Genomic DNA, 18,496 nt, shown 5'->3' on the forward strand with positions numbered 1-18,496 from the left:
TGGTTCCACACGTAGATCGCTGCTGCGCTGTGCTCCGTGAGGTTCTGATGTGGAGATGTGGCAAAAGGCGGGTAACATCTGCCTCGGTGGTAGATTCCCATTTTCCTCCTTTGTCTCCAGGGTTCAAAGATTCCCGAATCGTTACAGATTTTAACTCCAAGACACCTTGGTCTCCACAGGGTGTGTGTAGTCCCTCTGACTACCATGGAGAGGAGCTGTCCAATGCCCCACTCCCTTCACACCACTCCATACAGTTCAGGTCAGCCCACCGCAGGGAGGAAGTGGTGGCTCTGGAGAAGGTGCGGAGGAGATTGACAGGGATGGTGTCAGGCCTGGGCAGTTGTAGTTCTGGGGGTGTTCTGTCCACATTGGGATTGTTTTGTTTGGAACAAAGGGGGGGAGAGGTTTAATTGCAGAGTATGTCATTATGAGAGGCCGTCAGGGTGAAGAGAGGGACCTTAAACTCCCTAGAAGAGAGGCCAGTAACCAGGGGATGTGGATTTAAGTTGACTGGTGGGAGGATTGGCAGGGGAAGGTGTGAGGATGGGGAAACTCTGCCTGCAGGGGGCAGGTGGGTCAGAGGTGGGGGCAGAAACCCTCGTCACCGTGGACACGTGGAGAGCTGGCCTGTGAGAATGAGGAGCACGAGTTCCCTCCCCTGATCTGGAATCAGATGCGATCGCTACGTTGAAGAGACATGCAGACGGGCACGGAATTCCTTGGGAGAGGAATGCAGGCCAACGGGATTAGGGCAAAAAAAGTCGGCATGGACGAGGTGGGCGAAGGGCCTGGTTCTGTGCTGTTCAACTCAGACTCCAGCTGGGAGGTGGTGTTAGTCCCAACACCTCTTCCACGGCTGGCAGAGTCATGACGGGCCAAATGGTCTCCTGATATCATAAATTTGTAAATTCTGCGATAATGGCTCAGAGGTCACCTCTGTCCGTCCTTAGACTAAGCGGATGGGGAACTTTCTAGAATTTGTCTTCTGGGGTTCTGGGGGAATTTTTAAGATTGTTTTTTTTTACTGATTCCCAAGGAATTTGTGCTGTGGGTGGACTGGGAGAACTTTCATGGTTATACCTCATGACCCAGGTGTGCCCTCTTTCATTTCTGCTGCCATCCTCCAAAGCACTGGAGATGGGGGACCTGACGTGGCCAGCAGAAGGCCTTCCCAGGTGGGACGAGCTCGATTCCGGTTCTTCACATGGGGCTGTGATCCCAAGGACATGGGTAGGCTTGGGGGGTGGTTCTGGTGGGGGGTTTAAACCCTCCCACCCATGGCCCTCCCTCAAAGCTTCCCACAGGCTGTCCGATTTCTTGGGGTGTTGTGCCCTTAAATTTAAGCTGGTCAGGGGAATCCCACACATTAAAATGACCAACTGATCTCCTGAGAGCTGATTGACTGCCTAAGTTCTCCTGACGACATTCAACTCTGAAGCAGCCTTGAGATTTAAAAAAAACTTTTCCTTTCCATACAACCACAAGCCAGTTGATTTTCAGTGCAAAGTGGAAGTGAAGAGGGAGAGGAGTGAGAAAGTGTCTCAAAGAGCAGTAAAGAGAAGGTGATAGGGAGCTACAGAGAGAGTTAAGAAACAGGGATAGACAGAGGCAGAGAGAATGAGTGAGACAGTGTGGGAGTAAGGTAAAGAGAGCATGAGAATCAGGGATAGACAGAGGCAGAGAGAATGAGACTGTGCGAGACAGTGTGGGAGTAAGGTAAAGAGAGAGGCGAGAGTGTGAGAATAAGAGATTGAGAGTGAGAAAGACTATGAACGAGAGAAAATTTGAGTGAGAAAGGGGAGTGGCAGAGAGAACAGAAGAAATACACATACATGCAGATGGAGACATGTGTGGCACACAGACACACATGCATGTGGAGACACATACACATAGAGAGAGAGAGAGAGACATACGTGTTATAGAGACGAACAGGCACATGAAATGCCAGAAACCAAAAAAAAAAATAAAAAGCTGCAGGTGCTGCAAATCTGAAATAAAATCGGGAAACGCCCCACACACACACACACACACACACACACACGCACACACGCACACACGCACGCCCACACACATGCACACGCACACACACACACACGCACGCACACACACGCACACACGCACGCACACACAGAGCAGGTCAGGCAGCATCTGTGGAGAGAGAAACAGAGTTACCGTTTCAGGTCGATGACATTAAATCTGCTTCTCCCTCCACAGCTGCTGCCTCTCACACTGAGTATTTCGATCTTCTCTTTTTATATCAGAGTGTAGGAAGAGTTGGGATGAGAGTTACCTTTCACATTTTGGGAGAGGTTCCATGACCGGAACATAGAACACAGAACATAGAACACAGAACAGTACAGCACAGGAACAGGCCCTTTGACACACTATCTGATATAAATTAAACCAATCCCTTCTGCCTGCCCATGATCCATATCCCTCCACTCCCTGCATATTCATGTGTCTTCCTAAAAGCCTCTTAAACGCCTCTATCGTATCTGCTTCCACCACCACCCCTGGCAGCCCATTCCAGGCACCCACCACTCTCTGTGTAAAAACTTGCCCCGCACATCTCCTCTGAACTTTCCCCCTTAAATGCATGTCCTCTAGTACTTGACATTTCTACCCTGGTAAAAAGATTCTGTCTACCCTACTTATGCCTCTCATAATTTTATAAACTTCTATCAGGTCTCCCCTCAGCCTCTGACACTCCAGAGAGAACAATCTAAGTTTATCCAAATTCTCCTTATAGGTAATACCCTCTAATCCAGGCAGCATCCTGGTGAACCTCTTCTGCACCCTCTCCAAAGCCTCCACATCCTTCCTGTAATGGGGTGACCAGAACTGCACACAATTCTCCAAAGGCGGCCTAACCAAAGTTTCAGTTTGGAAAAGTACAGCTGCAATATGATTTCTTGACGCTTATACTCAATGCCTCAACCAATAAAGGCAAACATCCCATACACCTTCTATACTTGTGTTGCTACTTTCAGTGAGCTCTCGACTTGGACTCCAAGGTCCCTCTGTACATCAATGCTGTTAAGGGTTTTGCCATTAACTTTCCCTTTACATTTGATCTCCCAAAGTGCAACACCTCACACTTGCCCAGATTAAACTCCATCTGCCATTTCTCTGCCCATATCTGCAACTGATCTATATCCTGCTGTATCCTTTGACAAGCTTCTTCACTGTCTGCAATGCCATCAACTTTTGTGTTGTTCTGTAGACTTACCAACCGTCTACATTTTCATCCAAGTCATTTATATGTATCACAAACAACAGACATCTCAGTGCTGATCATTGCAGAACACCACTGGTCACGGACCTCCAGCCAGAATAAACCCCTCCACCACTATCCTCTGTCTCCTATGGGCAAGCCAATTCCGAATACAATCTACCATGTTCCCATTCACCTTAATCTTCTGGATCATCCTACCATGAAGGACCTTGTGAAACGCCTTACTAAAGCCTATGTAGACAATATCCACTGTCCTCATCTCATCAATCATCTTCGTCACCTCCTCAAAAAACTCAATCACGTTTGTAAGACATGACCTTCTCTGCACAGAGCCATGCCGACTGCCCATATTTACCAAAAGTGAATAAATCCTAACTTTAAGAATCTTCTCCAGTAGCTTCCCTACCAATGATGTGAGGCTCATCAGCCTATTGGTATTGGAATTGGTTTATTATTGTCACTTGTACCGAGGTACAGTGAAAAACTTGTCTTGCACACCGATCATACAGGTCAATTCATTACACAGGGCAGTTACATTGGGTTAGTACAGAGCGCATTGAGGCAGTACAGGTAAGAACAATAACAGTACAGAGTAAAGTGTCACAGCTACAGAGAAAGTGCAGTGCAATAAGGTGCAAGGTCACAACAAGGTAGATCATCAGGTCAGAGTCCATTTCATCATATAATTTCCTGGAGTATCCCTATTTCTCTTCTTAAACAAAGGAAACAACATTGGCTACTCTCCTGTCCTCCGAGACCTTGCCTGTTGCTAGACTCACTGGGAACAAACTGGTTCACTGAGCATTCACAAGTGCTGGTGAGACAGAGAGACAGACAGGGAAAGGCAGGATAGAGAGAGAGAGAGAGAGAGAGAGATTGAAAGACAGATGGAAAAACAGAGAGACAGAGAGAAGACAGATAGAGAATTAGAAAGAGAATAGACAGGGAAAGGCAGGATAGAGAGAGAGAGAGAGAGAGAGAGATGAGAAGAGAAAAGAAGAAGAGAGAGACAGAGTTATTGAGAGAGAAGTTGTTTGAGAGAAAGAGAAATTAGAGAGGGACAGAGAGATTGAGAGATAGAGGGGAGAGATAGTGAGAGAGAGAGGGGAATAGAAAGGGAGAGAGATAGAGTAAGAGGAACAAAGAGATAGAGAGAGGGGAATAGAGAGACGGAAAAAGGTTGTCAGAAGGAATGATGGAGAGCTAGGGTAAGAGAGAGATAGAGAGAGAAAAAGATTGAGAGTGATAGAGAGAGAGAGATTGAGAGAGGGAGAGAGGGACAGAAAGAGACTGAGAGAGGGAGAGATCATCAGTCAGGCTTGACGGGTTGAAGGAATACCCCTGCTCCTATATTTTACATTCTCTGTTGCTGTGGTTTAAGATGAACTTACTGTGCAGAGGCAGTCGACATAGCAGTGCAGGAGAATGAATAGAAGCTCGCACCTAATGTTCTTTGGCTGCAACTTAGAGGAACACTAACACTTTGAGCAAATGTGTGGCGCTGGATAGTCACTGTCTGCACCAGTGGTGTGCAGTTCACATGCTGCTCGGTGGTTTTAACAGGAACCTCATTCTTTAAAGCTGTAACTACCTGGGAGGCACAGCCCGGTTCTATCCCGACCTCGGGTGCTGGCTGTGTGGAGTCTGCACGTTCTCCCTGTAACTGGGTGGTGCTCTGGTTTCCTCCTGCGTCCCAAAGATGTGCGGGTCGGTGGGTTAATTGGCAGCTGTGAGTTGCCCCCTGGTGTGTGTGTGAGGGGTAGAATCTGGGGGGAGTTTTTGGGAATGTGAGGAGAATAAAAAATGGAGCTAATGTAGGATTAATGTAAATTCATAATTGATGGTCAATGTTGACTCCATGTGCCAAAGGGCCTGTTCCCATGCTGCAACTATTTGACGTTGAAATTGAGATCAAATTAGAACATAAGAACATGAGAGGCATTGACTGTGTGGGTAGTCAGAGGCTTTTTCCCAGGGCTGAAATGGTGCCCACAAGAGGACACAGGTTTAAGGTGCTGGGGAGTAGGTACAGAGGAGATGTCAGGGGTAAGTTTTTTACTCAGAGAGCGGTGAGTGTGTGGAATGGGCTGCCGGCAACAGTGGTGGAGGCGGATACGATAGGGTCTTTTAAGAGACTTCTGGATGGGTACATGGAGCTGGGAAAAATAGAGGGCTATGGATAAGCCTAGTAATTTCTAAGGTAGGGACATGTTCGGCACAACTTTGTGGGCCGAAGGGCCCGTATGTGCTGTAGGTTTTCTATGTTTCTATCAGAAATAGGAGCGAGAGCAGACTATTTCACCCATCAAACCTGCCATTAACTTTCCCTTTACATTTGATCTCCCAAAGTGCAACACCTCACACTTGCCCAGATTAAACTCCATCTGCCATTTCTCTGCCCATATCTGCAACTGATCTATATCCCGCTGTATCCTTTGACAAGCTTCTTCACTGTCTGCAATGCCATCAACTTTTGTGTTGTTCTACAGACTTACCAACCGTCTACATTTTCATCCAAGTCATTTATATGTATCACAAACAACAGACATCTCAGTGCTGATCGTTGCAGAACACCACTGGTCATGGACCTCCAGCCAGAATAACACCCCTCCACCACTATCCTCTGTCTCCTATGGGCAAGCCAATTCCGAATACAATCTACCATGTCACACCATTATCAAAATCTTCTACCTCAGCACTATATCCCAGCACTATACCTCCCTTTTATCCCTTAATGTCCAGAAATCTACCCACCTCTATTTTAAATGAACTCGACGACTGAGCCCCCACAGCCCTCCAGAACAGAGAATCCCAAAGATTCATTAAGTTCTGAATGAAGAACTTTCTCCTCACCTCACCCTGAAATGGCTGACTCATTCTGAAATGGTGCCTCCCAACTCATAGACCACTCAGTCAGGGGGAAACACTCTCCCTGCAGTCAGCCTGACAATCACAGGAAGAATTTTCCATGCTTTGATGAGACTCCCTCTCACTTCCCAAGCTCTGAGCAGCACTGTTGCAGTCTGCACGATTGTTCCTCAAACAGCAAACCTGCCAAATTCTTTCAAAAGAACTTTGATAAACTTTCAGACAACATTACTTTGCATGCAGCAGACTTTGCTTCAGCGAAACAAAGCATGCTATCTTAACATCTCACTCTGATGCTGATGGTGCGATGGGCCACATCACACACTTCAGCGTCAGTTCTCAAAACTTCACAGTCGCTTTTTCAAGTTTTGTATCAGGGCAAAGGTGTCAAGATAATTTATGTAGCCCAGGGGAGTTTTTTGGAAAATATTTAGTGACTGTTGATGAGTAAGTAAATACCCTCTGCTGTTTACGCAGTGCGGTTTCAATGGGACAGTTTAAACTCTTAGGGTTTAACAGCAGGCAGACAGAAGATTCAGAACCAAGGGAGTCTGAGTAGGGAAAGGGTCTGTGACTCACCACTGACCTGAGAGTTCCTGTTGCTCAGAGAGTCATGGAGTCATACAGCATGGAAACGGGCATTTCACCCCAACTGGACCATACTGACCAAGATGCCCATCTAAGATAGTCCCATCTGCCCGCATTTGGCCCACATCCCTCCAAACCCTTCCTATCCATGTACCTGCCCAAGTACCTTTTAAATATTGTTGATGTACCTGCCTCAACCACTTCCTCTGGCAGCTCGTTCCATATACTGACCACCCTCTGGGTGAAAAAGTTGCCCCTCAGGTTTCTATTAACCTCCCCCCCCCTCTCATCTTAAACCTAGTTCTTGATTTCCCAATGCTGGGAGAAAGACTGTGCGCATTGACCTTACCTGTGCCCCTCATGAGTTCAGAGTTGTGGATCTTTGGAATTTTCTTCCCTGGAGGACTGCAGAATTGTTGAGAATGTTTAGAGTCATAAGAGACCCTACACTTAAGAGCAAAGGACTTTCAGAAAATGGTGGATTGCAGGGATGAGGATCTGGGTGGAAGGTGGAGGGATTAGATCAGGCATGATCTTTTTGGATGATACAACAGACTTGGGGAGCTCTGTGCCTATACCTGTTCATGTTTTCTAAATGTTTAAATGTGGCATCCATGTCAAACAGCGATGAGCTGACCCAACAGTTGGTTCAAATATGTGTGCATGTGTGCTAGTTTGTGTGGGTCAACATGTCTAAATGATATATATTACACATGTTTGTGATGTGTATGTTGGTTGTGTATGCCTGCATGATAGTCTGTATGTCCGTGTATATGAATGGGCGGCTGTGATCATGCATGTATGTGTTTGAATGTGTGTGTTGATGCACTCTGAGTGCATGTGTGTGTGTATATGTGTGTGTGTGGATATGTATGTGTGTATATGTGTGTGTATGTGTATATGTGTGTATGTAAATGTGTATGTATACTGTATGTGTGTGTGTGTGTGTATATGTGTGTGTGTGTATATGTGTGTGTACATGTGTTTATGTGTGTGTATTTTTGTGTTTGTGTGTGTGTGTGCACTCACATGCTTGGACCTCTGTACATGTACATTCATAAGTACACATATAAGCAAGTGCATTTACAGGTGTGCACTTGTGTGTACTCTTTGATGTATGTTTATATTGTGTGTGCTTGTGTGTGGTTTGCATGTTGTTACATGAACCAGGCAACAAGTTGAGGTAAGGAGGGAGAGGCAGAGAGAGAGACTGACTTACTGGAGTGGGTGGTGCTTTGAGCAGTCAGCTAACAGATTTTGATCACAGTGAGTGTGGGTGAGGATGCACTTCATTGGGACAGTGGTGGAGAAATCCTCTACTGTAATGTGATGAAACCCTGTGGTTAAATCTTTGCTAAGTTTAACCTCTGTGGTATTGCCTCTCCATCTGCACTGGATCAGCTGAAGGTTAAACTTTGGCTTCCCAAGTCTTAATTTCTCCAAAACTCTCTGAGCTTCAACTCCTGCTGTCCAACGTGCACATGGTCAAGGTCACTGGCACAACTTCCTGCCTTGTTTGGACCACCTAACACCTCCCCTTCCTCCATTACATGCTCCACCCTCATTACATACCTCTCCACCGCTGCACAACTTTACTTTACTACAAGCCCCCCCTTCATTACATGACATTACCATGCCTCTATCCAACTATCCATCACCAAATCCCCCACCCTCAGCAAAAGCCTCTCCTGCCCTATCCCGAGTCCCTCCCTCACCACACACCCCTTACCCACTGCACAACCTACTCCCACCAACCAGTTCCTATTCCCCACTACTCTTCAAGACCTCCAACCAATCCCCTCAGTAAGTTCTCCTTCCAGGCAACCCCACATGTCTTCTCAGTCGACATCATCAAAACCTACTGCATATTTTATTTGCCATAAACCCTGAACGTGCAGCCTTAACCTCAGACACAAATATTCTGTTTCTGGGACAGATTAAAGACAAACATTCAGGGCTTAAAAGAGAAAAAAGTACCTTCAAGTATCAAGATTCCCAGTGGACTCTCTCCTGATTTTCTGTGCTACGGTAGTCTGGTCAGGAAGTCTGCACACTCAACCCCTGCTCTTGTTGCAGGGACAGATTGTGACACTGTCTCAGCGTGCAGTGTGCTCTTGTGGCTTTTGTATAGGAAATGTCTGAATGTTGCTTGTCAGGCTGATTCACCCCTAGTGGCTGTGAGGAACTGGATGGTTGTACAGTCAGTACGATTGAAGTTTTCGATCACAGTCGTCTTTTGGCTGTGCACACTTTGCGGGCTGGAGCAGGGAACAGTGGCTGTGGCCGAGTAACGTCAAGAGCCCGTCAAACTACGTCATGGTAGGGGGGAAAACTGATTCAAGCCCAGCGGTTATACTGAAGGTCAGAAAAGCTGAAGATGCAAGAAATCTGGAATAAAGTCAGAAACTGGTAGAAACACTCAGCAGGTCAGGCAGCAACTGTGGAGAGAGAAACAGTTACTGTTTCAGGGTTGGGACCCTTCGTCAGAATTGAGGAAAGAAGGAAATGAGTCTAGGCAGCGGAGAGGGTGGCAGAGGGCGGTGCATGGAAACAAATGGAACATTTCTGATAGTCAAAGTCGGGTTTATTTTCATCTGCATAAGTCCATGTGTGCACAGGGGCAATGAAAAACTTACTTGCAGCAGCATCATAGGCACATAGCATCAGACACACAAAATTCAAAAGAAAAACATAAATTATACAAAATTATACAAGAGAGAACACAATTACAACAAAAAAAACATCCATTGTAGGACAAGGTGGTCCCGGTGTTGCTATACTGAGGTAGTAATTAGGGTTGTGCCGGTTGGTTCAAGAACCGAATGGTTGAAGGGAAGTAGCTGTTCCTGAACCTGGTGGTGTGGGACTTCAGGCTTCTGTACCTCCTGCCCGATAGGAGCTGCGAGAAGATGGCATGGCCCGGATGGTGGGGATCTTTGATGATGGATGTTGCCTTCTTGAGGCAGCGCCTCCTGTAGGTACCACCGATGGTGGGGAGGGATGTGCCTGAAATGTATTGGGCAGAGTCCACTACTCTCTGCAGCTTCTTATGTTCCTGCGCATTCGAATTGCCGTACCAGACCGTGATGCAACCCTTCAGGATACTTTCAACAGTGTTCTGTGACAAGCCGAACCTCCTTAACCTCCTAAGAAAGTGAAGATGCTGGCGCGCCTTCCTTGTGATTGCATCGATGTGCTGGGCCCAGGACAGGGCATCCAATATGTTAACGCCCAGGAATTTAAAGCTGCTGACTCTCTCCACCGCCGACCCCCCAATGTAGACTGGCGCGTGTTGATCATTAAGGGCAGTTAAGATCAGATTAAGCAATTTTGTCTGTGTAATGCGTTGCTAATATTGTATAGTCTGTGGAAAGTTGTGTTGGTCCATTGGGATGTAGAGAGAGACACGCTGGATGCTGGCATCTGGAGCAACAAACAATCGACTGGAGGAACTCAGCGGGTCGAGCAGCATCTGTGGGGGGGGAAGGAATTGTTGACGTTTTGGGTTGAAACTATAGGGATTGCCCAGTGCGCCAGACCATAGAAAAATGAAAAAGGAAAGGATTGCCATTCTGATACAGACAGAAAGAGAGAACGAGTTATCTAAGGCTGGAGGATTTGATATTGAGTCCTGCAGGCTGCAATGTACCCAGGCAGAAGCTGAGCCTCTGTTACCCAAACTTGCATTGGGTCTCATTGGGTGTTAACATATTGGATGACCAGTTCTGGGCCCAGCACATCACTGCAATCACAAGGAAAGCACACTAGCATCATTGTTATAGTGCAGGAGGTCACAGACAGAAGGGTCAGCGTGGGAGTGGGACGGGCAATTAAAGAGGCAGGCAATGGGAACCTTGGGGTCACTCCTGTGGACCAAACATAGGTGTTCCACAAAATGATCACCCAATCTCTGTCTTGTTTCTCCAGTGTTGAGGAGACCACGGAGCGAACATCAAATGCAGTTCACTCGGTTGGAAGGAGTGCAACTGAATCACTGCTGCACCTGGAAAGACTGTTTGGGTTTCTGGATGTTGGGAAGGGACGAGTTGAAAGGACCAGTGGAGCACCCCCTGTGGTTGCAAGGGAAAGAGCCATCGCAGAGGGAGTGGTGGATAGTGATGGAAGGGATCCCAAAGGGAGGGAAACCTTCAAAGTGCTGGAAGGAAGAGGATGGGGAATATGTGTCTGGTGGTGGAATCTTCTTGGAACTGGCAGAAAATGTAAATGGGAAAGGCTTGGAGCACGGAGTCAAGGTGGAACGAAAGAAGTTTGGTGAGGCAAGGGTAGGCTGAAATGGGTCTGCCATGGCAGTCCTGTTTTGGATCTCGGGCAGAAGGTAGAGGTGGGCTGTGTGGGGCTGGGGCCCCATAAAGCTGGAAACTACAGAGGGTAGGTGTCCTGAGGAAATGAGAAGTGCAGCTGTGTAGGAGGCAGTGGGCTGGTGTTTGAAGGTGGGCCTTGGTCTAGAGGGAGGTATGACGAAGTGTTTGAGGTCTGACATTGGGCCTCTGTGAATGGGAGTTCAGTTCTCCAGATCACAACAGCACCACCCTCGTTGGTAGACTTGATGATGATATCAGGGTTGGTTCCTAGATCGAATCAGAATCAGAATCAGGTTTATTATCACTGACATATGTCATGAAAGTTGTTGTTTTGCCACAGCAGTACAGTAAAAGATACAAAAAAAAGATAAACAGTGCAAAAGAGGAACAATGAGGTAGAGTTCATGAGTTCACGAACCTTTCAGAAATCTGAGGGCGGAGGGGAAGAAGCTGTTTCTGAATCGTTGAGTGTGAGTCTTCAGGCTCCTGTACCTCCTCCCCGATGCTGGTAACATGAAGAGGGCACGTCCTGGGTGGTGAGGGTCCTTAATAATGAATGCCACCATCTTGAGGCATAGCATCATATAAGCAGCATTCACGAGAGAAACGTAAATCATAGGCATTTTTTACAAGAAAGAACACAATTAAAACAAAATAAAAGTCCACTTCAGTGCAAAGTGATCAAAGTGGTCCCAGTGTTGCTATACTGAGGTAGTAATTAGGGTTGTGCCGGTTGGTTCAAGAACCGAATGGTTGAAGGGAAGTAGCTGTTCCTGAACCTGGTGGTGTGGGACTTCAGGCTTCTGTACCTCCTGCCCGATGGGAGCTGCGAGAAGATGGCACGGCCCGGATGGTGGGGATCTTTGATGATAGATTTTGCCTCCTTGAGGCAGAAGGCGGCATGCAGAGATGGGAGAAGAAAACAAATACAGAGGTGGGGTGGGGTGGGGGGTTGTGTGGTTGGGACGGGTAGTGTATGGAAGATAGAATGAGTGGATAAACCAGGAAGAGGGGAGCTGAGAGCTGGGGGAATGGGAGGAGGGTCTGGGTAGAAGGAAGGGATGGAGGGAGGGGTTACCTGAAATGGGAGAACTTAATATTCATACCATGGGGCTGAAGGCTACCCAGGCAGATAATCCCCTCCTCATTCAGTCATACCATTGAGGGAAGGATATCTGTTGGCTTTATCAGAATCAGAAGCAGGTTTATTATCTCTGACTTAAATGACATGAAGCGTGTTGGTTTGTGGCAGCAGTACAGTGCAAAGGTATAAAATTAGTGTAAATTACAAAAATAAATAAATGGTGCAAAAAAAAAAGTAGTGTTTATGGGTTCATGGACCGTTCAGAAATCTGATGGCGGAGGGGAAGAAGCTGTTCCTAAAATATTGAGTGTGGGTCTTCAGGCTCCTGTACCTCCTCCCCGATGGTAGTAACAGGAAGAGGGCATGTCCCGGATGGTGAGGGTCCTTAATGATGGATGCGGCCTTCTTGAGGCATCACCTCTTGAAGATGTCCTCGATGGTGGGGAGGGTTGTGCCCGTGATGGAGCTAGCTGAGTCTACAACCCTCTGCAGCCTCTTTTGATCCTGCACACTGGAGCCTCCGTACCAGGCGGTGATGCAACCAGTCAGAATGCTCTCCACTGTACATCTATAGAAATTTGTAAGAGACTTTGGTGACATACCAAATCTCCTCAAACTTCTAATGAAGTAGAGCCACTGGCGTGCCTTCTTCATGATCGCATCAATGTGTTGGGCCCAGGATAGATCCTCTGAGATGTTGACGCCCAGGAACTTGAAGCTGCTCACCCTTTCCACCGCTGACCCCTCAATGAGGACTGGTGTGTGTTCTCCTGACTTCCCCTTCCTGAAGTCCACGATCAATTCCTCAGTCTTGCTGACATTGAGTGCGACGTTGTTGTTGCGACACCACTCAACCAGCTGATCTATCTCTCTCATACTTGATCGAAACATACAATCTTGAGGAGACTTGGCAGGATAGAGAGAGAGGATGAAGTTTTCTCTTGTGGGACACTGTTTAAAAATAAGGGGATGACCATTTAAAATGGAGATGAGACTAATTTTTCTCTCAGAGGATTGTGAGTCTTTGGAACTCTCTTCATCAAAGGGCACTGGATGTGTTTAAGGCAAAAGGGGCCATTGGTAAAGCAGTGGGATTACATATGCAAGAATGTGGAGCTCAGGTGAAGGCACGCCAGCAGCTCCACTTCATTAGGAGTTTGAGGAGATTTAGTGTGTCACTAAACACTCTTACAAATTGTTATAGGTGGAGAGCATTCTGACTGTTTGCATCACAGCCTGGTACAGAGGCTCCAATGCACAGGCTAGCAAGCGGCTGCAGAGGGTTGTAGACTCAGCCAGCTCCATCACGGGCACAACCCTCCCCACCATCGAGGACATCTTCAAGAGGTGGTGCATCAAGAAGGCGGCATCCATCACTTAAGGACCCTCACCATCTGGGACGTGATTCTCGTTACTACCATCAGGGAGGAGGTACAGGGCCAAGGACATAGATGCATTCATAAGGAAAGTGCACCAGTGTCTTTACTTTCTTAGGAGGTTAAGGAGGTTCGGGTTGTCACCAAACACTCCAACACACTTCTACAGATGTACTGTTGAAAGTAGCCTGACTGGTTGCATCATGGTCTGGTACGGCAATTCGAATGTGTAGGAACATAAGAAGTTGCAGAGAGTTGTGGACTCAGCCCAATACATCACAGGCACATCCCTCCCCACCATCAGTGGTATCTACAGGAGGCGCTGCCTCAAGAAGGCAGCGTCCACCATCAAAGATCCCCACCATCCGAGCCATGCCATCTTCTCGCAGCTCCCATCGGGCAGGAGGTACAGAAGCCTGAAGTCCCACACCACCAGGTTCAGGAACAGCTACTTCCCTTCAACCATTCGGTTCTTGAACCAACCGGCACAACCCTAATCACTACAGCTTAGCAACACTATGACCACTTTCAATCACTTTGCACTAAAATGGACTTCGTTTTTTTTGTTCTAATTGTGTTTTCTTGTAAAAATTGTGTATAATTTATGTTTAATATGCTCTTCTTGTGAATGCTGCTTATATGATGCTAAGTGCCCGTGATGCTGCTGAAGGTAAGTTGTGCGTACGTGTACTGGCGCACATGACCTCGACTTTGAAGACCCACACTCAGTGATTCAGGGACAGCTTCTTCCCCTCCGCCATCAGATTCCTGAACGGTCCATGAACCCATGAACTCCACCTTGTTGTTCCTTTCTTTTTGCACTATTTATTTATTTTGTAATTTATAGCAATTTTATGTCTCGCACTGTACTGCTGCCGCAAACCAACAAATCTCACGTCACCTAAGTCAGTGATAATAAACCTGATTCTGATTCAGTTCAGCCACCTTATTAAGTGGAAGGAATTTAAAAAAAGAAATACTCAGCAGGTCAGGCAGCATTTGTGGAGAGAGAATCAGTTAACGTTTCAGGGTCTGGGACCCTTCATCAGAACTGAGAAAGAGAGAAATAAGGGAGACACAAGAGAGACGGCTGATGCTGGAAATCTGGAGCAACACACACGAAATGCTGGAGAAACTCAGTGGGTGAGGCAGCATCTGTGGAGGGAAATGAACAGTCGATGATTTGGACCGAGGACCTTCATCAAGACTGGCTGAAGGTTCCAGTCCTGATGAAAGGTCTCAGCCAGAAACATCGACTGTTCATTTCCGTCCATAGATGCTGCCTGACCCACTGAGTTCCTCCAGCGTTTCGTGTGTATTGCAAAGAGAGAAATAAGTTAGTCTAGGCAGCAGAGAAGTTGAGGGAACTTCTTTTTAACAGCATTTTCTATTTCTATTTCAGGTTTTTAATATATGCAGTTTTTTTGACTTTCTGTTCCTAAATGTCAAAGCAAGTTTAAGGGTGTGGTCTCCTGTCCTGATCTGTGTGTATGTTTGTGCTCTATCAATAAAAAGTAACTGCATGTTGCTGGTACAACCCCTTAGCTAACATTCAGACCTCTGCAATCTCTCATTATTTAGGTACAGTCATGTGCTTGCTTTATATTCTTGTATTTATGATCTTCCTCACAATGAAGCTCACCAAACCTATTCTTACAGTTATAATCTCAATTCTCAATCTATGTTCTGCCCACACTTCTTAGAACTGGATCCAGCACCAATGATTCGGAAGAAGTGTACTCTGATCTCACCAGAGCAACTTGAAGAACTCAAGTCTGTGTAGAAAGCAGTGGGCGGAATTTGAAGTTGCAAGCGGACAACCAGTTCCCAGATGCACCCCACGTGGTTGGCTCCTGTGAAGGGGCACCACAAGGTATGTGCTTGGATCAGATACACCTTCACTTTCCCACAGTGGTTAGTGATGGAGATTTAAACAACAGCTTCCTCCTCCAGCTCCCTCAGAGTTAAATGTTTAAAATCAGTGCACCATCTTAGATCTAGGTTGATCATCCAGCTTGATCCTGCCGTCAGTCAATGGAGGAGCAGCTCTTATTCAAACCCTAGGTTCCATTGCCGGAGGAAATGCTGGGAATTCCCTTGGGATTTTGCCAGCCCCCTAGATATTCTGTGCAAAAGGCATTCCCTAAATATGGGGTGAACGTTTGAATCACCCCAGCATTCTGTTCCTCTCCTGAATATTATGGTATGGTGATAAGGTGTCGGAATATTGTGAGCAATTTTGGACCCTGTATCTAAGGAGGATGTGCTGGCCCTGGAGGTGGTCCAGAGGAGGTTTACAAGAATGATCCCGGGAGTGAAAGGCTTAACCTATGAGAGACGTTTGATGTCTCTGGGCCTGTACTAGATGGAGTTCAGAAGGATGAGGGGGGGAAGCCTACCGGATACTGAAAGGCCTGGAGAGAGTAGATGTGGAGAGGATGTTGCCAGTCGTGGGAGAGTCCAGGATCTGAAGACACAGCCTCAGAATAAAAGGATGTCCCTTTAAAACTGAGATGGGGAGGAATTTCTTCAGCCAGAGGGCGGTGAATCTGTGGAATTCGTTGCCACAGACGGCTGTGGAGGCCAAGTCACTGGGTGTAGTTAAGGCAGAGGTTGATAGGTTCTTGATTGATAAGGGGGTTAAGGGTCACGGGGAGAAGATGGGAGAATGGGGTTGATAAAAAATCAGCCATGATTGAATGACAGAGCACACTCGATGGGCCGAATGGCCTAATTCTTCTTCTATATCTTATGGTCCTATGGCAACCAGACTTTGTCAGCTTGGACTGAAACAAGAGTTGACTAGTCCGCCCCTTAAGAATGCACTGCTGTTCAATAACATCAGATCAGCCGGGATCTCGCCCTCAGCTGGACTGCCCTACTTGTTCCCCATCAGCCTGTCCATCCCTGTGGACAGAAGAACTGTCTGTCTCAGTGTTGAATGGATTTGTTGACCCCAACAAAGATTGATGACACTCTGTAAGAGGGAATTCCTCTTCATTTTCACCATAACTGATGGCCTTGTATCGTGATCCAATGCTTCAGAATCTGTGAGATTTCCCCAGCAGCGGATTCATCTTTCAGTATCTACCTCAGGACCTTGTATGTTTCAGTAAGATCACGTCTCAGTCATAGAGTCGTACGACACAGAAACTACATCCACAAGATCACAAGACAAAGGAGCAGAAATAGGCCATTCAGCCCATCGAGTCTGCTCCGTCACTTCACCATGAGCTAAACTATTCTCCTATCTAGCCCCAATTCCCGGCCTTTTCCCCATGATACCCTGACTAATTGGATACCTATCAATCTCCGCCTTAAACGCCCCCAATGATCAGGCCTCCACACCTGTACGTGGCAACGAATTCCATAAATCCACGACCCTCTGGCTAAAGAAATTTCTCCGCATCTCTGTTCTAAATGGGTTCCCTTTAATTCTAAGACTGTACCCTCTTGTCCTGGACTCACCCACCAAGGTAAACAACTTCGCCACAACTACTCTGTCCAGTCCTTTCAATATTCAAAATGTTTCTGTGAGGTCCCCTCTCATTCTTCTGTACTTTTGTGAATACAGTCCAAGAGCCGACAAACACTCCTCGTATGTAAGCCCTTTCATTCTGGGAATCATCCTTGTAACTCTTCTCTGAACCCTCTCCAACATAAGTACATCCTTCCTAAGATAAGGGGCCCAAAACTGCACACAATATTCCAAATGAGGTCTCACCAGTGCCCCATAGGGCCTCATCAACACATCCTTTTATACGTCATTCCTCTCGAAATGAATGCCAACATGGCATTCGCTTTCTTTACTGCTGATCCAACCTGGCAGTTAACCTTTAGGGTATCCTGCACGAGGACCCCCAAGTCCCTTTGCACTTCCAAATTTTGAATTTTCTCCCCATCTAGATAATAATCTGCCCATTTATTTCTTCTTCCAAAGTGTACAACCGCACATTTCTCAATGTTGTATCTCATCTGCCATTTCTTTGCCCATTCTCCTAAACTGTCCAAGTCTCTCTGCAACCTCCAGCCTCCCCTCCTTGGACTCTTGTCTTTACCTCTCGCTGCTTTGGTGAAGCAGCCAGCATAATCAAAGACCCCACCCACCCGGGTCATTCTCTCTTCTCTCCTCTCCCATCAGGTAGAAGATACAGGAGCCTGAGGGCACGTACCACCAGGCTTAAGGACAGCTTTTATCCCACTGTGATAAGACTATTGAACAGTTCCCTTATACAATGAGATGGACTATGACCTCACGATCTACCTTGTTGTGACCTTGCACCTTACTGCACTGCACTTTCTCTGTAGATGTGACACTTTACTCTGTGCTGTTATTGTTTTTACCTGCACTACATCAATGCACTCTGTACTGACTCAATGTAACCGCACTGTGTAATGAATTGACCTGTACAATCGGTTTGTAAGACAAGCTTTTCACTGTAGCTCGGTACAAGTGACGATAATAAACCAATACCAATACCTTTCTGTTTCTTCAACACTTCCTGCTCCTCCACCTATCTTGGTGTCATCTGAAAACTTAGCCACAAAACCAGTTATTCCATAATCTAAATCATTGATATACAGTGTAAAAAGAAGTGGCCTCAACATCGACCTGTGCGGAACACCACCGGTAACCGGCAGCCAACCAGAACAGGATCCCTTTATTCCCACCCTCTGCTTTCTGCCTACCAGCCAATGCTCCACCCATTCTAATATCCTACCTGTAATTCCATGGGCTCTCATCTTATTAAGCAGCCTCTTGTGCGGCACCTTGTCGAAGGCCTTTTGAAAATCCAAATACACAACATCCACAGCCTCTCCCTTGTCCATCCTACTTGAGATTACCTCAAAAAATTCCAATAGGTTGGTCAGGCTGGATCTTCCCTTCATGAAACCATGCTGGCATATTAGATACATGATAATCATACTAGGCTTAATAGGCTGGGACTGTTTTCATAGAACAACATAGGGCATTACAGCACAGTACAGGCCCTTCGGCCCACAATATTGTGCTGACATGTTA

The 18,496-nt window shown here is 46.6% G+C and overlaps 1 protein-coding gene across 1 annotated transcript in view; it reads right to left on the reverse strand.

Annotated features, from left to right (window-relative positions):
* Positions 1–8,785, reverse strand: part of LOC127578205 (ovarian cancer G-protein coupled receptor 1) — a 51,970-nt gene extending 43,185 nt beyond the window's left edge. Inside the window, exon 1 of the mRNA XM_052029975.1 lies at positions 8,669–8,785. The gene's annotated coding sequence lies outside the window, so the exon portion shown is untranslated. The remainder of the gene's footprint in view (positions 1–8,668) is intronic.
* Positions 8,786–18,496: the final 9,711 nt, after the last annotated feature.

Source organism: Pristis pectinata, chromosome 1, assembly GCF_009764475.1.
Source record: "Pristis pectinata isolate sPriPec2 chromosome 1, sPriPec2.1.pri, whole genome shotgun sequence".
In the NCBI taxonomy this organism is placed as follows: Eukaryota; Metazoa; Chordata; class Chondrichthyes; order Rhinopristiformes; family Pristidae; genus Pristis; species Pristis pectinata.